General features: G+C 39.1%; 1 pseudogene; it reads left to right on the forward strand.

Moving 5' to 3' along the window:
- Nucleotides 1–856: 856 nt before the first annotated feature.
- On the forward strand, nucleotides 857–26813 carry LOC122042019 (annotated as a pseudogene).
- Nucleotides 26814–27697: the final 884 nt, after the last annotated feature.

Below are 27697 nucleotides of genomic sequence, written 5' to 3' on the forward strand. Positions count from 1 at the left end.
TAGGAGGAGGGTCTTGCTCGTTTGCTCCTTACGCCTCTCTCAACAACTCAACACCCTCAGTACTTTTCGTACAGTATTAGAACAGCTAGACCAAGGAATAATACCTCAGGAGTCTTTTGGAGATGCACCTATATGGGACAGGTGTAGAGGAAAAGTTGTTGCCAGTGATAGCTCCCTTGAGAGAATTGCTACTCTATTCTCTTAGAAGGTGTCGGATGATCCATTACCCAAGCACTATCAGAACGTGAATATAGGAGAATATTCAGAAACAACTGACCCGAAGGATCATCTCCTCAAATTTGAGCATGTCGCCCTTTTTCAGCAATTTATAGATGGTGTAAAATGTCGGATGTTCCTCACTACATTTGGCGGCGTAAGCCAACGATGGTTCAAACAATTGCCAGATAACTCTATTCGTCACTTCAAGGACTTTTGTAAGGTATTTCTCCATCACTTCTTCAGTAACCGGCGATATCAGAAAACCCCTTGGAGTCTCTTCTCACTTAAGTAGGGGCCCAAGGAGATCATTTGAGCATACATCAAGAGGTTCAATCAGGTGGCTATGGATGTTCCCACAGCCACCACAGAGCTTTTAGTAAATGTCTTTTCTCAAGGACTTAATGATAATGATTTCTTTAAAGATTTGGTTAGAAAACTTCCAGCCAACTTTGACCTTCTGATTGGACGGGCAACTAAATCCATTAATGTTGAAGAAGCTCAAGCTGTTCAAAAAAAGGAGGGCGTTGCACCTGCTTCCGCTCCAGCCATCGAACGCCAGTGGTACCTGCTCCACCCAAAGAACCTCGTGCAGGTCCTCAATATCATCATCTAGAAGTGTGACCTCAAGCAGTGCAACATGTGGGGGTTCCTCGAGAAGCCCCATGAAAGTGGTACAGGTATCATCAGACAATTACTCACAACATGGAGGATTGTTACACTCAGCGAAATCAGCAAGAAGGTAATCCCAGATATTGTTGGCATTCCCTAGCCCCAAATCACCGGCTATATCCACGATGAAACAACCCGCTCAAGATTGAATATCGGGCGACTGAGCCACAGTCGGAAACTTTACAACTCCCAGTCGAGCAAGCTCAAATACTCGTTCGGGTGCAACAAGAGTATCCATCCTCCCAGCCGGAAGAAAATCGCAATAATGCGGCTTGGAGTAATATCAGAATGATAGCTGGGGTCAACTGATAGTGACTCCAACTGAGTCAGGAAGTCGCATGCTTAGCGTTTGGTCATCCATGTAGTCAGATGCAATGCAAAGCAGGTGGTTGGGCTTGAGATCAACTTCGGGCCCAAAGATTTAGAGAGAGTAGAATAACCCCATGATGATGCGTTAATAATTAAGGCTGTGATAGCCAATTACAATATCTCTAACACTTTTATTGACATAGTTAGCTCCGTTAACATCATCTTCAAATAAGAATTTGATCAGCTGTAAATCGACCCCAGTGAGCTTCAGCCCATGTCAACTCCTCTGTACGGGTTTACGGGTAATAAAGTACAACTGATCGGGCATATAACGTTAGCCATATCCTTAGGGGATGAGCCCCTAATGAGGATGCAACAATCGATCTTTATAGTGGTGGGCACGCTCTCTACATACAATGTCATTCTGGGTCGATTGACCTTAAATGAATTTCGAGCGGCCATTTTAACTTTCTACCAGAAAATAAAATTTTCTGTGGGCGATCAAGTGGGGGAGGTCAGAGGCGATTAACTAGTAGCGCGCAAGTGCTACGTGAAGATAGTGAAGACAGAGGCTAATGCAGCTTGGAAAGTCCAAAGGATGGAGGTTAACATCATTTAAGAAAAGTCATCCTTCCTGGTGTATAAAGATAAGGAGGAAGTACGGATTCAGGTCGATCAACTGTAGGTGACTACTCGTATAGCAGCTGACTTGTCTCCTGAGCTCAAGGCCGAACTGTTGGAGTGTTTGACACACAACACTGATGTATTTGCATGGACTCTCAGAGAAGTGACAAGCGTGTCTCAAATAGTTATGGAGCATGCATTCCACGTATATTCTAATGCTCGCCTGGTCAAGCAAAGGAAGCGAGATTTCAGAGTCGACCAGAATAAGATCATCAAAGAAGAGGTGGACAAATTATTGGAGGTAGGCTACATCCGAGAGGTGCAATTCTCAAGCTAGCTAGCCAATATTGTCCTAGTGTCCAAATCTGGAAATAAGCGAGTCTGCGTTGACTTTCGAGATCTCAGCAAAGCTTGTCTAAAGGATTATTATCCTCTACCCCGCATCAACCAAATGGTGGAAATTATGTCATTCGGACTAAAAAATGCAGTAGCTACTTATCAAAGACTCATGAACAAGATTTTTCAAAAGAAAATAGGAAGAAATATGGAGGTCTATGTGGATGATGTTCTTATCAAATCCCCCCGAGTGACAGATCTGTGTGCGGACATAGAAGAAACTTGCAGAACTTTGAGAAAGTATGGGCTCAAGCTTAACCCCCTATAAATGTTTATTTAGAGCTAAAAGTGGAAAATTTCTAGGTTATGTGGTGACCGAGCAAGGAATCGAAGTCAATCCTAGCAAAGTACAAGCACTACAAGATATGACTCCTCCACGTAATTTAAGGAGGCACGAAGATTGACTGGTCGAATTACTGCCCTTGTTGGAGTGTATACTTAAAAGTTTAGCTTTTGTACACATTTATTTTGAAATAAAGAATCATATTGGTCAAATATTTATATTTATTTGTTAAATGTAATTGTTCAATTAATTTATATAGTAGATAACATAGAGTGTGGAGTCACACTTAGAAGATCATGTTGTCGGTTCTCTATAAATTATAAACAGTTGCTCACGACTAAGATGGAAAGGAACAAACCATCAGAATAGACGTAGTATAATTAAGTATTAGTTTATCTTGACTAATAAATTACACTGATACACTTTAAGTGTATTGAGGAGGATCATTTAGCTAAGTTCTTTTTGTACTGACTTAGTAAAAGAACTAGACCTTAGTTATTATAGAAATGTGTGCTCTTAATCCTAATATAATAACAAGCATGTATATTTAATATTTATTTCTTTGACTTATCAAAGGGTGAGGTTTAGCTCGATAAATCAATATGCCCGATAAGTTGGAAAATGATATTACTTATAGTATGTGTTTGATTATAGAAGGAATCTGTGTCCTAGTTATCTAGGTTGAGAATGTCCCCAAGAGGAGCTCATAAGGATTGCCATGTTAAACCCTGCAGGTGGACCTAATCCAACATGACAATAAAGTTGAGTGGTACTACTCTTGGAGCTAGATATTAATTAAATGAGTTGTCAGTAACTCACTTAATTAGTGGACATTCGTAATCTTAAACACAGGGAGACTAACACACTCATGATAAGAAGGAGCCCATAATGTAATTTGGGATTGGTGTTGTAGTGCGGTAATAACTCCCTAGTGGAATGAGTTATTATCGATGAACTTGAGTTGTGTGTTCGGCGCGAGCACGAGACACTCAAGCTCATCGGAAGGTCAAAACCAATTTCTCCTCTAGGTCCCTGTTGTAGCCTCAATAAAGCCTCAAGTCCATCCAAAGAAAAGTCTATCTTGGTGTCCAAGAAGGGGCCGGTTCTTTGCTTGGTGACCAAGCAATGGCCGACCACATATTCTCTAGAAATGGCCGGCCCTTGCCTTGGGCAAGGGGGTCGGCAGCAATATTTAAATTAGGAAGGTTGTTTTTGAATTTTTAAATTTCCTCGGATATTTACAATTTGTAAAAAGAGAGATTTTAAAAATTTATAAAATTTTCCTAATTTAAATTAGGCCACAAGGTTTTAAAAGATAGTTGTAAAATTTATAAAACTTTCTTTTAAAAAGAAATATTATTAGAGATGTTTTAAATTTTAAAACTTGGTTTTAAATTTTAAAACTATCCTTTTAATATCCATATTAGAAAAAAAAAAAAGAGTTTGTAAAATTTTATTAGAAGTTTTCTTCTTTTAAAATTTTATAAATTTTTTTTTTCTTTCCCTTTTAATAAGTGGCCGACCACCTTGCTTGGTGCCCAAGCAAGGGGCCGGTCAAATAATTAAACATCAACAAATAGTTGTTTAATTAATAAATCAATCTAGGATTGATTAATTAAAAGGAAAGAAAAAGAAAAAAAAGGGAAATAGGAATGAGTCTAATTTTTTATAAAACTCTTTCCATAATTTTTCGTTGGGAAACTAATATAAAAAGGGGGGAAGGGGAGGCCTTGAAAAATATAACAATTGATATTGTGTTGTTCGAGATCATCAAGTGGTCGGCCCCTCTCCCTCTCTTCCCTTTGCTCTCTTTTGCTCCTTTGTGGTGGTGGTGGCCGAATTCTAGAGAAGGAGGAGAAGCTTTCCGAGTGGTGTTCGTCTTGGAGGATCGTCGCCCACACGACGTCCAAGAGGAAGCGAGGGATACGGCAGAAGATCTCGAGGTTTTTAGCATACAAGGAAGAGGTATAACTATTATTTAATTTCTGCATCATATTAGTTAATTTTTCTTTGTATAAATACCAAATACAAGAGGTATTCGATTCTTGTTTTTCGAATTTAATTTCGATGTTGTGTTCTTTTTCTTTTTTCCTTGTGATTTGATTGTTCCTTTTGGTTAACCTAGAGTTATATAAGGAAATTAAATATTAACTTTCCTTAAAAGACTTTGTCTAGTCGGTGGTGGTTGCTCTCATATCCAAGAAGGTCAAGTGTCTCGCCATGTAGTACTGGAAGTCAATTTTGGAAACTAATATTTAATTGAATTTATAACCTAGGTGATTTGGATCAAACGTGTTAAGTTCCGCAGGATATCCAAATCTAAACCTAAAAGAACATATAAGTTAAACTTGGAATCAAACGTGTTAAGTTCCGCAGGAGATACAAGTTTAACTTAAAAGAACACATGGTAGCTAGGAAAGGTTCAGATCACATACAAAATTTTTGTACAGTGGAGCCATTGGGTTTTCCGAGTAGCGACCAATAAGTGGTATCAGAGCGAGGTTTTGCCTCTGTGTATTTGGAATTAGTTTAATTATGCACATGTCATACATAATTTAGGCAGGTTAATAGTAAGATGTGCTAACTTTGTGGATGCAGGATCCAACTATTATGTGTGTGATTGGACCCTTGGACATGTCAAGGGCATTTATTATGTGTGCATGATTGTATTATGAAATACAGCAGGAGCTGTATTTAGTTTTATTAGGATTTTATTTTTTGATCTAGTCACATGTACATTCCTTCGAGTAATATAGGATCGAAAAATGTAAAATTCTATTTATGTCGCGGATCGAATCTTGCAAGGCGTGGAACCTTTTTGAGGATCAGAGACGCAACGGAACAAGGGGCAAGATGGATGCGACAACTAGACCCGGTGGCAGTGGCCAAAGATGGCAGTAGCTAGGGTTGGCGACACACGGAGGACAGCAATAAATAAAAGTCATAATAGTTGAAAATTAGTTTTTCTATTTATTACTTTTTATGTTGTGACTGTGTGTGCTTGTTAGTATGCATGTTTAGTAGGCTAGCATATTCAAAATTCCTCACTTTAAATAACTAAGTGGGAGAGGGATTTATTTTTAAATAAATTTCACGGTCTCCATTACTGGTTTATAAGTGATGCAACAAGCTTGCGCGTTAGCTCTGAGTGCCTTCCTCCATATCGAATGAGCTTGTTTGCGGATCACTAGATTAAACTTCCATTCTTAGGATGACTATAGGAAGTTAATTAAGAGCGTGTGATCTTCCCCATCGGAAGTGGCACAATCTTATTAATGGACTTAGTGTCAAGTAATGGTACACACTTAGGCACGTCTAATAGTATTCTCCCCATCGGAGTCACTGCTATTATTCGTGTGACCAAAGTAAACCAACTATTAATTTTATTTGTCAAAAAGTTAGGTTGACAAGATAATAAAATTAATGGGTAAAACCCTCCTTTTACAAATGTTGAATTTGTATACGTCCACACTATCGTGGCATACAAAATTCATGGTGTTTTGAGGTGTTGGTTAATTTAAAATAGTATTGTTTGAGAAATAAATATTATTCTAAATTTAGAGTTCTGACCAAAAGTTATTTGTGATTCTTAGGATGACTTTCAACCCACTGGCCATCATACTAAAAGAGAACAGACTTACTGGTCTTAACTACATAGATTGGAAAAGGAACATGGACATTATTCTTACTGCTGATGGCTATAAGTTTGTGCTGTCAGAGGAATGTCCAGAAACACCTAGCAATGATTCTACCCCAGAGGAGATTCAGTATCATAGTAAATGGGTAAAAGCTGATGAGATGGCGCGGTGTTACATCTTGGCTTCGATGTCAAATGTATTGCAACATCAGCATCAGGACTTACCAGCAGCCTATGATATAATGAACAATCTCAAGAAACTCTTCGGACATCAGAATCGGGCTGCTAGGCAAGAGGCAATGAGAAAACTGATGACAGTCACCATGATTGAGGGGACTCCCGTGAGGGATCATATTCTCAAGATGATGGGTTACTTAAACGAAATACAAGTTCTTGAAGGAGAAATTGATGGGGAAACTCAGGTCGATATCATCCTCCAAACGTTGCCCAAAAGTTTTGAGCATTTTCGCCTGAACTATAATATGAATAAAAGGATTTATTCATTGGCGGAACTTCTGACAGAATTTTAGGTAGCCGAAGGGTTGTTTCGTCAACATTCTCAAATTCACTATGCTGAAAATGGTTCTACTTCTAAGCCGAAAGGCAAGAAGAAGAAGAAACAAAATGGCTCAGCAAAGAAGGTGAATAAACCTCAAGGTGCAGGACAAAAAGCTGGAATAAAGAAGCCGAAAGGCAAGTGCTTTATTTACAAGCAGACTGGACATTGGAAGGCAGACTGTCCTCGTAGAAAACAGAACAATAAAGGTATATCTCATACTCTAGTTATTGAAACATGTTTAGCGGTGTTATCTACCAGCACTTGGTGTGTAGATACGGGAGCCACTGATCATGTCTGCAATTCCTTGCAGGGGTTTCAGGAAACCCGACGACTATCTGAAGGAGAGATTACCGTCTATATGGGCAATGCTACTAAGGTGGCGGCTGTTGCAGTGGGAGATGTATACTTATCTTTTAATAGGAATAGAAATTTGGTTTTAAGAAATTGTCTTTATGTACCCAGTTTTAGAAAGAATTTAATTTCAGTTTCTAAACTGTTTTTGGATGGATATTCAGTTTCCTTTAGTAACGATGTAGTTATTAAGAGAAATAAAGTGATTATCTGTTCTGGTGCATTAGTTGACAATTTGTATACTTTAAATCTAATTTCTCCCACAAAGTATAATATGGAAATTAATAACACATCTTCTAACTCAAATAAGAGAAAAGAACCTTCGGAAATGAACCAAGCATATCTTTGGCATCTAAGGCTTGGTCATATTAACTTAAGTAGGATTCAGAGGCTTATAGCCGATGGACTCTTGGGTTCATTAGAGTTGGAAAATTTTCCAATTTGTGAATCTTGCTTGGAAGGTAAAATGACCAAGAGGTCTTTTAAGGCCAAGGGGTATAGAGCCAAAGAAGTGTTAAAATTGGTTCATTCTGATTTGTGTGGTCCTATGTCTGTCCAGGCAAGAGGTGGTTTTGAATATTTTGTCTCTTTTATAGACGATTATTCAAGATACGGATACATTTACCTAATGCGCCGCAAGTCCGAGTGCTTTGATAAGTTCAAATAGTACAAGGCTGATGTGGAGAAACGACTAGGTAAAAGTATCAAGACACTACGGTCTGATCGTGGTGGTGAATACCTCTTAGGAGAGTTTAGGAATTACTTATCAGAGGCAGGGATTCAATCCCAACTGTCTACACCTGGTACACCCCAACAGAATGGTGTGGCAGAACAAAGGAATAGGACTCTTATGGAAATGGTTAGATCGATGATGAGTTATTAAGAATTACCAAATTCATTTTGGGGATATGCTCTGGAAACGGCAGTGTACATTCTGAACTTAGTACCTTCAAAATCAGTATCTTCTACTCCCACAGAATTATGGAATGGGCGAAAACCCAGTCTAAGACATATTCGGATTTTGGGTAGTCCAGCACATGTGCTGAAACAAGATGCTAATAAGTTAGAATCTCGTACAGAAATTCGTATGTTTGTGGGGTATCCCAGAGGAATGAAAGACGGTTTATTTTATAGTCCTAAAGACCAGAAGGTCATTGTTAGCACCAATGCCCAGTTTTTAGAAGAAGACTATATAATGGATCACAAGCCCAGTAGTAAAATTGTTCTAGAAGAACTTAGAGAGGACACGTTTACTTCAGTACCAACAGTACAAGATGAAGTACCACAAGAGACTGCAACACATGTCACACATGATACACAACCACAGACAGTGCCTCGTCGTAGTGGGAGGGTTGTAAGGTAGCCTGATAGATTCATGTTTTTGGGAGAGTCTTCGGACTTGATCCCGGGTATACATGAACCTAATCCCCGAACATATGACGAAGCACTCCAAGATATAGATGCAGCATCTTGGCAAAAGCCAATGAATTCTGAAATAGAGTCTATGTACTCTAATAAGGTCTGGGAGCTTATAGAACCACCCGATGGTGTAAAAGTCGTTGGATGCAAGTGGATCTACAAAAGGAAAAGAGGGACAGACGGGAAGGTAGAAACCTTCAAAGCTAGGCTTGTTGCGAAAGGGTACACTCAGAAAGAGGGAATCGATTATGAGGAGACCTTTTCACCGGTAGTCATGCTTAAGTCTATCCGGATACTCTTATCCATTGCTGCTCATATGGATTATGAGATTTGACAAATGGATGTCAAGACAGCTTTCCTTAATGGAAGTCTTGAAGAGAACATCCATATAAAGCAACCAGAAGGGTTCATTGAAAAAGACAAAGAGCATCTAGTGTGCAAGCTCAATCGGTCCATTTATGGACTGAAGCAAGCTTCAAGGTCTTGGAACATCCGGTTTAATGAGGTAATCCAGTCATATGGATTTATTCAGTGTCCGGATGAGTCTTGTGTATACAAGAAGTGTAACGGAAATGTGGTGGTATTTCTTGTACTATACGTAAATGATATTTTGTTAATTGGCAACAATGTCAAGGTATTATCGGACGTAAGGGTATGGTTGTCCAAACAATTTAATATGAAGGACTTAGGAGAATGTGCACACATCCTTGGGATCAAAGTTATAAGAGATCGCAAGAAAAGAATGTTGTGTCTGTCCCAAGCTTCATATATAGATACAATCCTTGCTCGTTTTAGTATGCAGGATTCCAAAAAAGGTTTCTTACCTTTTTGGCATGGAGTAGCTCTATCTAAAGAGATGTCTCTGAAGACATCAAAGGAGACAGAGGAAATGAAAGCAGTTCCTTATGCTTCGGTTGTAGGAAGCCTAATGTATGCAATGCTATGTACGAGACCTGATATCTGTTTTGCTATGGGCATGATTAGCAGATATCAGAGTAACCATGGACAAGGACATTGGACTGCGGTAAAGCATATATTAAAGTACCTGAGAAGGACTAGAGATTATATGCTATTTTACCAAGCAGACGATTTGCTCCCTGTAGGTTACACGGATTCAGATTTCCAATCAGATAGGGACAACAGTAAGTCTACATCAGGTTATGTGTTTACTTTAGGAGGTGGAGCCATTGCATGGAGGAGTGTTAAGCAGAAATGCGTTTCGGACTCAACCATGGAAGATGAGTATGTAGCAGCCTCTGAGGCGGCTAAAGAAGCAGTGTGGCTCAGGAACTTTCTAATGGACTTAGATGTGATTCTTGGTTTGCCCAAAATCATCACAATTTATTGTGATAATAGCGGTGCAGTTGCAAACTCAAAGGAACCGCGAGCCCATAAGACAAGTAAACATATAGAGCGCAAGTACCACCTGATACGAGACATCGTCAAGCGAGGAGAAGTTGTCGTCGCCAAGATGACATCAGCAGATAACCTGGCAGATCCTTTCACTAAGGCCCTTCCGGCGAAAGCTTTTGATCGGCATGTGGAGGGGATGAGAATCAGATGTATGACAACAGATATGGCAGCTTAGACTTTTAATATAAATGGGAGATTGTTGGAGTGTATACTTAAAAGTTTAGCTTTTGTACGCATTTATTTTGAAATAAAGAATCACATTGGTCAAATGTTTACATTTATTTGTTAAATGTAATTGTTCAATTAATTTATATAGTAGATAACATGGAGTGTGGAGTCACACTTAGAAGATCATGTTGTCGGTTCTCTATAAATTATAAACAGTTGCTGACGACTAAGATGGAAAGGAACAAACCATCAGAATAGACGTAGTGTAATTAAGTATTAGTTTATCTTAACTAATAAATTACACTGATACACTTTAAGTATATTGAGTAGGATCATTTAGGTAAGTTCTTTTTGTACTGACTTAGTAAAAGAACTATACCTTAGTTATTTTGGAAGTGTGTGCTCTTAATCCTAATATAATAACAAGCATGTATATTTAATATTTATTTCTTTGACTTATCAAAGGGTGAGGTTTAGCTCGATAAATCAATATGCCCGATAAGTTGGGAAATGATATTACTTACAGTATGTGTTGTTGATTATAGAAGGAATCTGTATCCTAGTTATCTAGGTTGAGAATGTCCCCAAGAGGAGCTCATAAGGATTGTCATGTTAAACCCTGCAGGTGGACCTAGTCCAACATGACAATAAAGTTGAGTGGTACTACTCTTGGAGCTAGATATTAATTAAATGAGTTGTCAGTAACTCACTTAATTAGTGGACATTCGTAATCTTAAACACAGGGAGACTAACACACTCATGATAAGAAGGAGCCTATAATGTAATTTGGGATTGGTGTGGTAGTGCGGTAATAACTCTCTAGTAGAATAAGTTATTATCGATGAACTTGAGTTGTGTGTTCGGGGCGAGCACGGGATACTCAAGCTCATCGGAAGGTCAAAAACCAATTTCTCCTCTAGATCCCTGTTGTAGCCTCAATAAAGCCTCAAGTTCATCCAAAGAAAAGTCTATCTTGGTGTCCAAGAAGGGGCCGGTTCATTGCTTGGTGACCAAGCAATGGCCGGCCACATATTCTCTAGAAATGGTGGGCCCTTGCCTTGGGCAAGGGGGCCGACCGCAATATTTAAATTAGGAAGGTTGTTTTTGAATTTTTAAATTTCCTCAGATATTTACAATTTTTAAAAAGAGAGATTTTAAAAATTTATAAAATTTTCCTAATTTAAATTAGGCCACGAGGTTTTAAAAGAGAGTTGTAAAATTTATAAAACTTTCTTTTAAAAAGAAATATTATTAGAGATGTTTTAAATTTTAAAACTTGGTTTTAAATTTTAAAACTTTCCTTTTAATATCCACATTAGAAAAAAAAAGAGTTTGTAAAATTTTATTAGAAGTTTTCTTCTTTTAAAATTTTATAAATTTTTTTTTCTTTCTTTCCCTTTTAATAAGTGGTCGGCCACCTTACTTGGTGCCCAAGCAAGGGGTCGGTCAAATAATTAAACATCAACAAATAGTTGTTTAATTAATATATCAATCTAGGATTGATTAATTAAAAGGAAATAAAAAGAAAAAAAAGGGAAATAGGAATGAGTCTAATTTTTTATAAAACTCTTTCCATAATTTTTCGTTGGGAAACTAATATAAAAAGGGGGGAAGGGGAGGCCTTGAAAAATATAACAATTGATATTGTGTTGTTCGAGATCATCAAGTGGTCGGCCCCTCTCCCTCTCTTACCTTTGCTCTCTTTTGCTCCTTTGTGGTAGTGGTGGCCGAATTCTAAAGAAGGAGGAGAAGCTTTCCGGGTGGTGTTCGTCTTGGAGGATCGTCGCCCACACGACGTCCAAGAGGAGGTGAGGGATACGGCAGAAGATCTCGAGGTTTTTAGCATACAAGAGGTATAACTAGTATTTAATTTCCGCATCATACTAGTTAATTTTTCTTTGTATAAATATCAAATACAAGAGGCATTCGATTCTTATTTTTCGAATTTAATTTTGATGTTGTGTTCTTTTTCTTTTTTCCTTATGATTTGATTGTTCCTTTTGGTTAACCTAGAGTTATATAAGGAAATTAAATATTAACTTTCCTTAAAAGGCTTTATCTAGTCGGTGGTGGTTGCTCCCATATCCAAGATGGCCAAGTGCCTCGCCATGCAGTACTGGAAGTCAATTTTGGAAACTAATATTTAATTGAATTTATAACCTAGGTGATTTGGATCAAACGTGTTAAGTTCCGCAGGAGATCCAAATCTAAACCTAAAAGAACATATAAGTTAAACTTGGAATCAAACGTGTTAAGTTCCGCAGAAGATACAAGTTTAACTTAAAAGAACACATGGTAGCTAGGAAAGGTTCAGATCATGTACAAAATTTTTGTACAGTGGAGCCATTGGGTTTTCCGAGTAGCGACCAACATCCCTATCCCGCTTCATCTCTCGGTTAGCCAATTAGAGTCTCCCCTTTTTCAAAATACTACGTCGACCAACCAAATTCCAATGGGACAATAATTGTAACAAGACGTTTGAAGAGTTGAAGAACTATCTATCTACTCTTCCTATATTAGATAAATCAATAGTAGGTGAAACTTTATGGATTTATTTATCAGTTAATAAACATGTTGTTGGTTCAGTATTGGTGAGGTAGGAGGGAAAAGAGCAACAACATGTATACTTTTTGAGCCATTTATTAAACAGAGTGCCGCTACACTACACTCAAGAAGTTTGGCGTATGGATTGGTCTTAGCTGCTTGAAAATTATGTCCTTATTTTTTTATCACATTTAATCATAGTATTGACTAATAATACCTTGGGCTGAGTACTCGTTAACCCAGAGGCATCCAGAAGATTGATCAAATAGACGACCGAACTTAGCAAATACGATATATAATATCAGCCTTGAGTGACCATCAAACCCAGACTCTAACTGATTTCATAACAAAGGTGCAAGGTCTTGAAACCGAAGCAATTTGAAAAAATATATGTTAATAGATCCTCTACTCGGCAAAGTAGTGGAATAGGTATTCTTCTTATGTCACCCAGGGAAGATCAAATGTAATTATCTGTTTGGTTAAATTATCAGGACATCAACAATGAAGCAGAATATGAGGCCTTAATAGCAGGATTTCAAGCTGCTCGGCATGTGGGAGTCACCCAAGTCCTACTCTATTATGATTCCCAACTGGTCGCTCAATAATTATCTAGCAATTTTGAGATCAACAATGAATGACTCAAGTTATATGTAGAGGCATTTGATAAGTTAAAGGCAGAATTTTAAGAAGTTAGTATACATAAAATTCTCCGTTCAAATAATCAGACAGCAGATGAGTTAGCTATTGGTCTCTGTCATAATTCCTTGGAATTTAGATAAGCTTATGGATCAATCGTTATTGGTAGTTTGCATTGAGAGGCAGGCCGATTTAGAATTACAAAGCGATTGGAGAGCATCAATTATCTTATTCTTACAACAAGGTATTCTACCAACTGATGGAGAGCAAGCACGGGTATTCAAGAAAAGAGCTGGCCGGTTCACTATGGTTGGGGACTAGCTTTATAAAAGAGCTTTCTCTTGTTCTTTACTTAAATGCATTGGGTCAGATGATATACAGTATATTTTACAAGAAGTGCATCAAGGCTCTTGTGATAATCATGTAGGAGGTTAGTCTCTTGTCAGGAAAATATTATTGACAGAATATTTTTGACCCACTTTACAAGCTAATGCTGCTCAACTCTTAAAAATATGTTTGTCTTGTCAGAAGCATCAGAACATTTCTTATCATCCTACTAAATTACTGAAGACCTCTATTGTATCTTGTGCTTTTGATCAATGGGGTATGGATATAGTGAGACAATTTCTTATGACACTTGTTCAGAGGAGATTTTTATTGGTAGTTGTGGATTATTTTTCAAAATGGATGGAAGCTGAACCATTGGCCAGAATTACTGAACAAGTAGTTATCAAATTCTTATGGCAACATATTATTTATAGATTTGGCATCCCACATAAGCTAGTTTTTGATAATGGAAGGCAGTTCCAAGGTAGAAAAATTCAAGAATGGTGTTTGGGATATGGTATTACCCAGACTTTCACCTCTATGGCTTATTCACAGAGTAATGGGCAAGTCGAGGTAATGAACATGGAGATCATCAGAGGGCTCAAAACTAAATTAGATCATGTTGGAGGAAGTTGGGTGGATGAATTACCCAGCGTGTTATGGGAATATCACACTGTAAGACCATTGGTAGCCGGCTAGAGGGAGGTGAATAGATCTAATAAATAAAAAGTACCTTTCTCGAATTTATGGCTTAATTAATCTAACACTTACATAAATAAAATAAATAACTGAAAGAAAAGAGGCACGAAAGGGTTAATTGGTTATAACCGAGGAGGTTGTCAATCCAAGGAAGTTGGAGCTCAGTAAACAATCTCCTTCAGGCGGAGAAGCCTCTTACAGCAGTTGAAGTACTCAATTACAGAACAAAACAAAACTAGAATGAATCACAAGTGTTGTTCAGAATCTCTTGAACTAGGGATGTATTTATAGTCATGGCTGGGGCGCCTGGAAGGATTCCAAGTACCTGGAATGAGATAGAATTATATCCCCGACACAACAGTTAAACCCCACGTCAATTTAGGTAAAGTTTGGATTCCGGACGGGGGGCCCCGACCTGATCCGAGCGCCCGGACCAGGAAAGATAGTTGACTTTTTTCATCCGGGTCTTCCGCTCAGGTTTCGCTCACCTCGGTTCGGGTCTTCCACTCCGGCTCCGTTCGCTTGGGTGATTTCGACCATCTGAAATAGAGCTCACCCGAACCCAACTTCCGACCTTCTCGAGCAACCTTCCGCTCCGACTTCTCGTCCCTCGGTAACTTTGAGTGCCTCCTTCTCGTCCGCTCGCATACTCTTCCGCAGCACCTCATCCCTCATACGCACTGAGCCCGTCGGCTCTCTCCCGTTCCATTCTTCTCGCTAGCTGCGTCTTTTGCTCGACTTCCTGTGCTCATAAGTTCCTGCACACTTAGACACAAGGTTAAACCCGATATGACCTAACTTAACTTTTTTGATTACATCAAAACTATCTTGGGGTTCCAACAATCTCCTCCTTTTTGATATGAACAACCCAAGTTAAGTTAGGGTAAACCAACATAAGGTAAAAGTAATAAATTTGCTAAATTTTAAGCTACCTCCCCCTATACTTAATTTTTCCTCCTCCCTTTTTGATTACATAAAAAATGGGGTACCTTAAAAGTCTAAGGGGAAAAAAATTGAGTTGATAAAGTTTTTTAAAAAACTTTGAGATAGATAATTTTTTAAAAACTTTAAGTTTTGTAAAAAAAATTCTAAGTTAAAAAAATACAAGAAAAGAATGTTTAAGTAATTTTGACAACTATTTAAAGCATTATTAATCACAAGTAAATGCTTTATCAGTTAGTCAATTAAATATTTTATTTCATTAATTGGCTTTCAAGCTGTGGCGAGGTACTATGCCTTCTTGGTTATTGGAGCAACAACCACTTTCTAGACAAAGCCTCTTAAGGAAATCAAACATTTAATCTACTCTCTGAAAGCCCTAAATTTAAATATCTAACCCAAATACGATTTTGAAAACCAATATAAATTCCTTCCAACTAAGTTAATCAGAAATTTTTTAGATACATATTTTCTTGTCAATTTTCTGATTTTGTCCCTATGAAATCTAAGGTGCCAATTTAAATCATTATATCTTTTAATATGTGTGCATGTGCAATTTTTCAGTTCTTCTATTTCTATTTTCACTTTTTCAAAATCTTCTAATCAACAAGAACTAGCTAATGTTGATTTTAACTTCTTATTTTCTACTTCTAATTTATGAGATGTTTTAGTCAGAAAATTTATAAATTTAAATAGCTTATCAGGTGGTAAGGATCGTATCTGACTTACCTTGTCAATTTCATCATCTGAGACTCCCCCTGTAGAGATGCTCTCTTCTGATGTTGTTCCCCCTTCATTAATGCTCTCGATGCTCATTTTAGAAGAGTTTGCTTTGTCCTCTTTGTCTTGATGACTTGCCATTAGTACGATTCCGACATAGCCCTCGATTTCTGATTCTGATGAGCTTTCATCCCACGTTTCTTTTAGGTTATTATGTCTTTTCTGGGTTGGTCTTTTGTCTGTGCTTTTGTCCTTATGCTTGTCCTTGCTTTTTTAGTTTTGGGCAGTTGTCTTTTACGTGCCCTTCTTCATTGTAGTGGTAGTATTTTACCTTTCTTTTTCGTCTCTTACCCTGCACTTGATTAAATTTATTGGATTTAAATAATTTTTTAAATCTCCTTACCATTAAAGTTGTTTTGTCATCGTCAAGTGATGTCTCAAAATCTGGTTCGTCCATGTTTGCTTTTAAAGTAACATTTTGCCTTGATTCTTTCTTTAGACCTACACATCTTGACACATGAATTTCAAAAGTTGAAAAACATTCTTCTAAAGTGCTTACCTCTAAATCCTTAGAGATGAAATACGCATCTACTAAGATTGATCATTTGGGAGTCTTAGGAAATGTGTTAAGCGTGTACCTTAGCGAATCTCGGTTGGATACCTTTTCTCTGAGATTCGTGAGTCTGATGATTAGCTCCTTGATTCTTGAGTGGAGGTGTGCGACGATTTCGTCATCTTCTAACCGAAGGTTGCTGATCTGATTCCGAAGCAAGTCCCGTTTTGCTAGTTTTGCCTCCGAGATCCCTTTGTGTAGTTCTAGAAATTTCTTCCAGAGCTCCTTAGCTGACTCATAGGTTCCGATACAGTTGACTTCTTGAGGTAGTGAAACACTAAGCAGATGAAATTCTGCTTTGTCATTTGCCACGAAGTCGGCTTGCTCCTTCATTATCCACTGATATTCTTCTTTATCTTTCGGGGCTACGAAACTATATTTCATAATGATTAATAATTTAAAATATGTTTTAAAAAATACCTCCATCTTCTTTTTCCAGTTCACGAATTCCCCCTCGAACTTCGGTGGATGGATGCTCGATTCGACCATCTCGTGTGCTTCGTTCAGCGGTTAGTTCTCTTGAAGCGAACCCGCCGCTCTAATACCAATTGTAAGACCATTGGCGGTCGGCTAGAGGGAGGTGGATAACCCTGACAAATAAAAAGAACCTTTCTCGAATTTACAACTTAATTAATCTAACACTTGCATAAATAAAATAAATGATTGAACGAAAAGAGGCACGAAAGGGTTACTTGGTTACAACCAGGGATGTTGTTAATCCAAGCAAGTTAGAGCTCAGTAAACAATCTCCTTCAAGCGGAGAAATCTCTTACAACAGTTGAAGTACTAAATTACAGAACAAAACAAAACTAGAATGAATCATAAGTGTTGTTCAGAATCTCTTGGACCAGAGCTGTATTTATAGCCCTGGTCGGGGTGCCTGGAATGGTTCTAGGTGCCTGGAATGAGATAGAATTCTATCCTTGACGCAATGGTTAAATGCCACGTCGATTTGGGTAAAGTTTAGATTCCGGACGCCCGGAAGGGTTCCAGGCGCCCCGACCTGGTCCAGGCGCCCGGACCAAGAAAGTCAACACAATTGACATTTTTCGTCTAGGTCTTCTGCTTCGGTTTCGCTCGCCTCGGTCCGGGTCTTCCGCTTTGGCTCCGCTCACTTGGGTGATTTTGGTCATCCGAAATAGGGCTCACCCGAACCCAACTTCCTGCCTTCTCGAGCAACCTTTCACTCCGGCTTCTCGTCCCTCAGAAACGTCGCGCCTCCTTTCATCCACCCGCGTACTCTTCCGCAGCACCTCGTCCCTCAGACCCACCGAGCCCGTCGGCTCTCTCCCGTGTCTTCCTTTTCGTTAGCTGCGTGTTTTGCTCGACTTCCTGTGCTCCTAAGCTCCTGCACACTTAGACACAAGGTTAAACTCAACATGACCTAACTTAACTTGTTTGATCACATCAAAGCTACCTTGGGGTTCCAACACACACAACTCCCCGAGAATCGACAAGTATAACTCCTTTTCATTTGGTTTATGGTGAGGAGGTCGTAATCCAAATCGAAATTGGCATGGAATCCTATCGGAGGCACTTATATGACAAAGATAATGCTAGTTAGCATCTTATGGAGCTCAACTTGATAGAAGAAGTACGGGACAATGCAGCATCTCAGCTTATTATCATATCGTCAAAAAATGAGGTAAAATTATAACAAAAGGGTTATTCCTAGATTCTTTCAGGTGGGTGATTTAGGCTAGAAACGAATCAAGTCGATCAGAGATGTTAATAAGCTGGAGCCACAATATGAAGGACCCTATAGGGTGATACAAAAGCTCGTCCCTGGTTCTTACTATTCAGAAGATGTTGAAGGCCGGAGGTTAGATAGACCTTGGAGTACCAATCATCTATAACCTTATAGAGCTTGACAAGTACACTTGTAACTTACTTTTGTATTTTACTCAATATATTTAATGAAAAGTGCAGGCAGAATTATTATAGTTGATCGATCGCGTCAGATAGCCGGAGACTTTAAATCTTACAATCAATCGGTTGCGTCAAATGGTCGGAGCCTTTAAACCTTACAATAGATCGGTCGGGTCAGACGGCCGGAGACTTTAAACATCACAGTTGATCAGTCGCGATAAATAGACGACTGGAGACTTTAAACTCTACATAGTTAGTTTAAAGTCGAACCATGACTTTAAATCACATTCATTCCAGATATCATGAAATGTTTATAAATATCCGGTCTATTTATTTCGTTCGGCATCATAGATCCGATCCATTTATTATTTAGTCTATGAATTCATTATGGAGGTTGTTTATATAAATATCTGGTCTGTTTATTTCGCTCGACATCACAGATCCGATTGGTTTATTATTCAGTTCAGGGATTCATCAATGAAATGTTCACAAATAGTCGGTCTATTTATTTTGCTCGGAACCATATGTCCAACCGATGTATTATTCAGTCTGGGAATTCATTATACATTACTCAAATATATCCGGTCTGTTTATCTCGCTCGGCATTCTATGTTCGTCCGATTCATTATTTAGCTCAGAAATTTATTATGAAATACTCGTATATATTTGGCATGTTCATTTCGCCCGGCATTATATGTCCGGTCAAAGTTATTATTCTGTTTGGAAACTCATACATAATATTCAATCAGAGAATCCATTATTAAGAGCCAAGTGATTTTGTTCGATATTATTCCTTCAGTTGGTATATGAAGCAAGTGGAGTATATTGGTGGTTCTGAAGATATGCGAGGATACACAAAGGAAACAGGTTTCGTTGCTATTGCGTGATAAGTTGATCCTTAGCCTTCACTTCTTTGATTGCGAGGGACAGGGAAAATTTATGTTTCCCTTTTAAAAGGATCATGGCTTGAGTCTGGCTCTCTATATCCAAATAGGCTTTTATCTTCAGCGTTGTCTCGGTACATACCCGAGATTTAGTTGCCAACCACCATTCTTCAATTTTCCTTCGAAAAGAACATTGAAAGTCCTTCTCCTGTAGCGCCTCTGCGAGGGTTATGCCCTTCTGAGCAAACAGTTGAGCCATATGATCTAGCCGCTGATGAAGTTATTGTAGTTCATCAACCTCAGAGTTTGACACCATGAGCAGTAGATTTTAGTCAAATAAAGGGGATGAAGATATACAGATGCGGGTGTTGGGTCATCCTCTTTTAAAGGGAGAGTTGGAAAGTTAAATCTTGTGAAAAATTAAGCCACCCCTTTCCCGAGGTTGATAGAGTAAATGATGAATGAATCGACTACACTTCCGAGGGTCTTGGAAAAGAAGCAGCATTTATAGTCACAAAGGAGGAGTGAGCGAAACTAGAACTTGATTCTAGTCAGTTAGCTACACCTCCTTCGACTAGACTTGAAGGAGAGGCTACTGATATGAGTTATGGAAAGTGAGCTCAGGAGATGACATGGATATTAAAGTCAAGGTGAGGTGATAGTCAAGGTTAGGACAAGGCCAAGCCTAGGTGAGCTTAAGGGTACTCAACCTTATAAAACTCTTAGCATACGATCAATCGGGTGAAGGTCGAGCGAGCATAAGTCTGTGTACGTTCAACTGGGCAAAGCCCGGGCAAGCTTAAGGGTACTCATCCTTATAAAACTCTTAGCATATGATCTACCGGGTCAAGGCCAAGTGAACATAAGACTTCCTGTGTGCGCTCGACCGGGCAAATCCCAAGCGAGCTTAAAGGTACTCAGCTTTATAAAATTCTTAGCATACAATAGGCTTAAAGATCGGCCAAAATATATTTAATAGAAGACATTCTCAATATATAACCGGCTTAATGACCGACTGAGATATTTATTCAATAGAAGGTATTCTCAATATATGACTGGCTTAATAACTGGCCGAGATATATTCAACAGAAAGTATGCTCAATACACGATCGACTTAATCACGGGCCGAGATATATTCAACAAAAGATATTCTCAATATATGACCGTCTTAGTGACCGACCGGGATACATTCAGCAGACAAGCAGTCGACAACATTAGAACAGCCTGGCAAACTTATCGAGGAATATTCCCTTGAAGCTTCTTCATTAATTAATCAGTTACAACGATACACTCCATCGGGTATTTCATCAAGGGTCCAAGTCATAAACGACAAAAGATGTACATCTGGGGTAGAAAAAAGATTTCTCGGAGAATTATTGCATGACACCCAGGTTGTACTTCTTCCATCACTTAACAAACTAACAAACCGGGGACCACCTCACGATCACGCGGGGGTTATGTGAGGTCGTATAAAAAGGGGAATCCTCTCCGTTGGTAAGGTACGCAAACATTTGCATCTGAAGTCCTACTTTTTTGCACTTTTGCTACTGTTCTTCTTCCACTTTTCAAGAGAGGAGACTGACTTGAGCGTTGGAGGGCCTAGCCAGGAATTTCCACCCCGATTTTAGGTCACTAACGCTTTGTTGGCTAGTCTGACTGTGCGTAGGATCGTTAAGGAGTTTCCTTCATATCTCAAGAAGCTCATTGTTCGTCGATCAACCACCCATCAGAGCCAGTGCACCATCTCGTCACCTTCAGACAGAATCAACCGCTAACATATTTGCGACGAATTATTATGATTTGTCATAAAAAAACCTGTTTGTGACGAATTATTAAAATTCGTCGCATACTTAATTATACATTAGCGATGAATTTAAGAAATTCATCGTAAATATATTAGCTATGAATTAAAATCGCCGCTAAGCTCTTAAGTTTTGTCGCAAAAATATGCAAAAAAAAACCTCTTCTTCGTCGTTTCTTTGGGTGATATGCTCTGCGGTGATTCTCCTCTGTTGTTTCTTGCTTCGACGATTCTCTCCTCCGTGCTAGTGTCCTCATCAGCTTTCGCATTGACAATCTGTGCTAGTGTCCTCGTCGGCTTTCTCCGACGATTCTCCTCCATGATAGTATCTTTTTCTCTGACAATTCTCAAGTCATCAGTACTCCTTTTCCCCTTTGGCTGATACTGTTATATATGTTTAAACACAAGAAAGGCATTGAAAATGACAAGAGTGATGTTTAACAAATTCAATTGAGTCTTGTGTGAAAGTGAACTTCTTTATCTATTTGACATCAATTGTGGGTTGGCGGATTCTTCCTTTTACTTTTTAATACTCTAGATAGATTAGTTTCCTCTAGATATATAACTTAAGATTATTGTAAGTTTTTGTTTATGTGGTCTCCTAGGTCTAGATTTATACCAACTACCTATTGTGATACAAAATCATATTTCATTTTAATCACCTAAATTTTTTGTGTCTTGCTTATGCATAGAAGGATAGTCTACAAATGTAGAAGAGAGCCACCTTTTGGGAGAGCCTTAAAAACCTTAGGCATTATCCTCTCGTATGTATTTAGGAGAGTTTCATAAATATTTTTTCTGTCATTTAAGCTCTTTTTTATCTTGTTTATCCGTTTAGGATCCCAATATACACAAGGAGTCTTTTGTTTCTCTCTTGGCCTATTAACTAATACCTCTTCTTTTCTATGTATCCTTCCAATTTTATTAGATGTCTCCATGTTCACTTTTGTCAGTTTGGCTTAGGCGGTGATACCTTTTTACTCTTTTTGCCTTCAGACTTCAAATCTTTTATTCCAATTTATTTTTTCCTTTGTTGACCTCAACGCTTAGATGATAATTTTAGGATTATTTTAATGCTTAGATGATAATTTTATGATTATTTTGATGTTATTAATTAATTTTAGGATTATTTTATTAAATAATATGAATTTTTTTATATTTAATTAGGTTATAAATATGAATAAAAGTTGGATAATAATTGAGAATCGGATTAAGACTGAATATATAAATGGGTTAAATCAGTTTTTAAAGGTGATAAAGAATTATATGATAAGTTTGAATTTATCCAAAATTCGTTGTATATGTCGAAGGTATGACAATTTGTTTAAATATGAATTAGATTATGTTCGAGGACATCTTTACAGGTGGGGATTTGATAAATTATACAAAATTTGGACTTTCACAGAGAAACTGCTACATCATCTATTAATATAAATATTGTAAATAAAGAGAAACATGATTGTGGTTTTAAAGATGATGATTTTAAAGATATGTTTACTGATTTAAGAAATGCAGAAAATATCAATACCAATGGACCTCAATTAAATGATATTAATATAGATGATATTAGAGTAAGTTATACCTCAATGTTTGAAGAAGCACAAAAAGAGTTGTATCACACTTGTACTAATTTTTATGCATTCAGTTTTTTGGTAAGTTAATGCATGTGAAGGTGTTAAATGGGTGGAGCAATAAATCTTTTGATATGTTACTTCAGTTATTGTATGAGGCATTTCCCAAACCGAATGTGATTCCAAACTCTTATTATGAAGAAAAAAATATTACAAGAGTTGGGATTAATATATGAGAAGATACATGCATGTAAAATGATTGTATATTATTTTGGGGTGAGTGTGAGAATAAAGATATATGTCCAGTGTGCAAGGAGTCTAGATACAAGTATGATGAGATGAATAAGGAAAAGAATGATCAGAAAATTCTTCAATATTTTCCTTTGAAACTCAAACTTGTGATTATTTATTGTCAAATATACAACAAAAGATATGAGATGACATAAAGAAAAGAGGGTTGAAACGGATTATGTATTAAGACACCCAACAGATAGTGAATCATGGAAAGAATTTGACACTTTACATGAAATATTTGCTAGTGATCCACGAAATATTCGCTTAGGGTTGACTACTAATGGTTTTAATCCATTTGGAAACATGTCAAATGCTTATAGTATGTGTCCTGTCATACTTGTGAATTATAATTTACCACCATAGAAAATGATGAAGTCATCATACTTGATAATGTCTCTTTTAATTCCTGGGCCTAAATCACCTGGGAAAGAGATAGATGTGACTTACTGTTGGGATCCTTTGGATGGCTAGAGAGGGGGGAGTGAATAGCCTCCACCAAAATCTTAATCTTTTCACAAAAATTCTAAGCGAGTTTGTTAGCGCAGCGGAAAATAAGCAAACAAAAAGAAATTATACGAGAAAAGAACCAAGCACCACTAACACAAGATATACGAGGTTCGGGGATAACTTGCCCCTACTCCTCGGCGTGTCCGTAAGGTGGACGAGCCCTTGATCTTCGGTAGATCACACCCCGGATGACTCCGGCTAATGAAGCTCTCCTTCTCGGTGGAGAAACCTCTCCACAAAGTCTTCGAACAGATTTAAAATGAAGCACACAAGACTTACAGATCACAGTGGCTCAAAGAAAATCGAAGTAAGCTCACAGCCACGAAGATGATGAAGACAGAGTCCAAGAACACAGCAAGCTCTCAACCAAACACACAACTTTTACTTGCTTCGCTCACTTTTCTTTTTCAAGATACATCGCTTCTTATGTCTCTCATTCGATCACCGCACCGGATCGCCGCCAACCCGCACCGAATCCTCGCAAGCTACGGCCGCCAATCACTTCTCTTCCTCTTCGATTCTCCGAGCTCACACCAATAGAACCACGGTCTTCACCGGTGCCTCCGAGCTCGAACCAATCACCGTGAGTTAAGCCAATCGTCACCGATCACCGCCAAACACGACCAATCGCAACTCAGAGCCGTTGCTGCTTCAAATGCATTTGACGCAGAGAAAGCAGTGGAAAGATCCTTTGTCTCATTCCTTTGATGAGGCTTAATTTGAAACTAAGCACTGGTATGGTACCTGCAACCTGTATCTCCAAAAGACTCACAGCAGAAGGTTAAACAGAGATGGGCAAAAAGAAGTGCGAATCAGAAAATATCAGAGAAAGCGCATGCACAATGAACTTAACTGTGGATCGGTCAGCAGACCGATCACAGACCCTTGGACCGATCAGACAACAGCCTGATCGGTCTGAGGCTGGTCTGATCGGTCGTGGCGACCGATCAGATTGGATGTGGATCGGTCCATAGACCGATCCAACGCCCTTTTTCTTCTGATCGGGCTACCGATCAGATTGCACTCAGTGTGCTACTGAGTGTTTCCTGATCGGTCTACAGACCGATCAGATTACACTCAGTGTGCTACTGAGTGTTTCCTGATCGGTCACCAGACCGATCAGAAAATTTAGTCTCACTAGATCGGTCTGCGGACCGATCAGTCATCCAAAGTATCACTGGATCGGTCTGTTGACCGATCCAACGCCTATGTGATACTAGGATTGGTCCGAGAACGAGCTACCGAGCCCTCTCTGACCTAATCCGGTCCAGAGAACGAGCTCCCGAGCCCTCTCTGACCTAGTCCGGAGAACGAGCTGCCGAGCCCTCTCCAACTTCGTCTGGTCCAGAGAACGAGCTACCGAGCCCTCTCTGACCTAGTCCGGAGAACGAGCTACCGAGCCCTCTCCGACTTCGTCCGGTCCAGAGAACGAGCTACCGAGCCCTCTCTGACCTGGTCCGGAGAACGAGCTACCGAGCCCTCTCCGACCTAGTCCGGAGAACGAGCTACCGAGCCCTCTCCGACTTCGCGTGCCAAGTTTCCAACTTGGACTTTTTCCTTCCACATGATCAACCTTGATCAGTAATCAATTCGAGTTCAATTAACATCTGATACAAACTTAAATCAGTGTCAACATCAAAACAACAGTCAGGTCAGACTGTATCAACACTTACGACCTTTGATCAACGAACTAAATGAGCTATGGGATGATGAGGTGGAAGCATGTGATGCATCAGCTGAACAAGTATTTTAATTACATGCTATTGTGATGTGGATCATTCATGACCTTCCAGCATATAAAATAGTATTTGGATGGAGCACAAAAGTTATAAAGCATGTTCAGTATGTCTTGATGAAACTAAATCTCAAAGATTACGGAATAATATATGCTACACATGCCACCATAACCACTCTGATATATCACAACTTATTGTAACTTTTTTAGGGGAAATACATTATTAGGTCCCTCTTGTTTTTGAGTTTTCCCACTTATGTCCCTAAGATATTTTCGTTCCCATTTATATCCCTCCTAAATCATTTTTGTTCCCACTTATGTCCGTACCGTTAACTCGTCCGTGAAAATGAAACGGAAGTGCACGTGCTTATAAAAATCCTAAATTAAAGTACACTATTATGTCCCTCTTTTTTCTGGGTTTTTCCATTTATGTCCCTAAAATATTTTCATTCTCAGTTATATCCCTCTTCTTTTATTTTTATTCCTGATAATATCCTCTCCATTAATTAATGCTACATCAATATCAGACGGAACGTCTGGAAATTCTGACTCAAACCCCTCAATGATTCGTGGAGCGTCTGACAATCAGAGGAGGCTGAGTACTTTATCAACCACAATCCGCCCTGCTTTGTCGGGCTCCTCGATCTCCTCCGCACCGGCAAACTCTACATCCCACCCAACATTCCCGATAAGTTGCTCTTCCATGAGGTCCTCTTTTATGGCCTCCTCGACAAGGTCCGCATCGGCCGGTGGGGCACCTTCAACGAGAATCGCCTCCAACTTGCCAGCTCAGTCTCCGGCTGCACTCATGGTGACGGGACAACCATCCGTGCTGACCCTAACAGCCAAAGATGTGTCTCCCACGATAGTATGGTCCACGTCTATGATTGGATGCTAGAAGCTCACCCACCCATCATCCTCGACTTCCAGTAGGTCAACGACGTCGGCTACATCGACGTCAGCAACATCATGATCACTGCCTGATAGCGGGTGGGCAAGGGGGACAATGACATGAGCATTTTCTCGATCTCCACCAACGAGTTCCGTCACCATTTAATTTATGCATCACCCACTATGACCAAGTCAAGGGCTTCACCACTGGCGCGCTTAGCTTCAGCAACGCCGACCTGAAGATCTTCGTCACCTGTAAAGAGCACTACAATGAATACGACATCGGGGGTGTGGGACCAAGATACGGACAAACAGGCTGACTTCTCAACGCTGGCAAGTGTCTGATGGTGGTGACATTGTTCCCGAGAAGAGACACCAACTTCATCGGCCTCTTAGACTTCAAAGCCAAGGGCGCGGTGTGGTCGTGGTCGGACACCAACGCATTGGTTTCGGCCTTCCTAGCGGAGAAGCGCGTCCTCCACACCACCTTCGTTGAAGAGCCCGTTCCATTTGCGTTGTCAACAAATACAACGACCTCGGCTTCATCGACTTGAGGAGCCATGCCGACGGTGTGCGGTGGAGTTCGAGGAGCAGGCTCACTAATCGGAAAGCTCCCAATGAAAAGAGTTGCTACCCCAAACCTCTAACGCATGACGGCCAGCTCTTCTCCATGAATAGTGGCATGTCAGCCTGTTGCGAGCAAGTGGGTGTTAAAACGTGTGACGGCGGAGAATAAAGTCATGTGCATGTCACGTGTCATTTCCGTTTGATATTGACATAGCAATTAACGCGCGAGGATATTATCAGGAACAAAAATAAAAGAAGAGGGATATAAATGAGAATGAAACTATTTTAGGGACATAAATGGAAAAACCCAGAAAAAAGAGGGGCATAATAGTGTACTTTAATTTAGGATTTTTATAAGCACGTGCACTTCCGTTTCATTTTCACGGACGAGTTAACGGTAGGGACATAAGTGGGAACAAAAACGATTTAGGAGGGATATAAATGGGAACGAAAACATCTTAGGGACATAAATGGGAAAACTCAAAAACAAGAGGGACATAATAATGTATTCCCCCACTTTTTTACAACGAACTATGATTGTTTAGCGACGAAAATAAATCGTAGCAAAGTGTTTAGCGACGAAATATGATATTTCGTCGCTAAAATAGGGGTTTTAATGACAAAATATGAGTATTAGTGACGAAATACGAGTGTTTCGTCGCTAAACCGTAATGTTAGAGACGAAATACTCATATTTCGTCGCTATAATTTTATTTAGCGATGAGTAATTTCACATCGCTAAAATATTAGTAACGCATTATATAATTTCATAAATATATGTGTTTACGATAAGTTTATAATGACGATCCTAGCGATGAAAGTTTATTATCATCAATATTTGTTAGCCACGAAAACATACGTATTAGCAACGAAAAATGTGTCGCTAAATATCTATGTTCTTGTAGTGCATGTCCTCATTTTCGTCTTGTGGTTTCAATTTAGTTTGTCCTTAATTCGTTATCAATGTGACAAATTGGTTCTTTTAATATGTTTGTCGACCATCTTAAGTCGTCGTTGCGGCGTGAAATCGAGATTTGAGGTGATCGATTGAAT

Source organism: Zingiber officinale, chromosome 1B (assembly GCF_018446385.1).
Source record: "Zingiber officinale cultivar Zhangliang chromosome 1B, Zo_v1.1, whole genome shotgun sequence".
Lineage (NCBI taxonomy): Eukaryota > Viridiplantae > Streptophyta > Magnoliopsida > Zingiberales > Zingiberaceae > Zingiber > Zingiber officinale.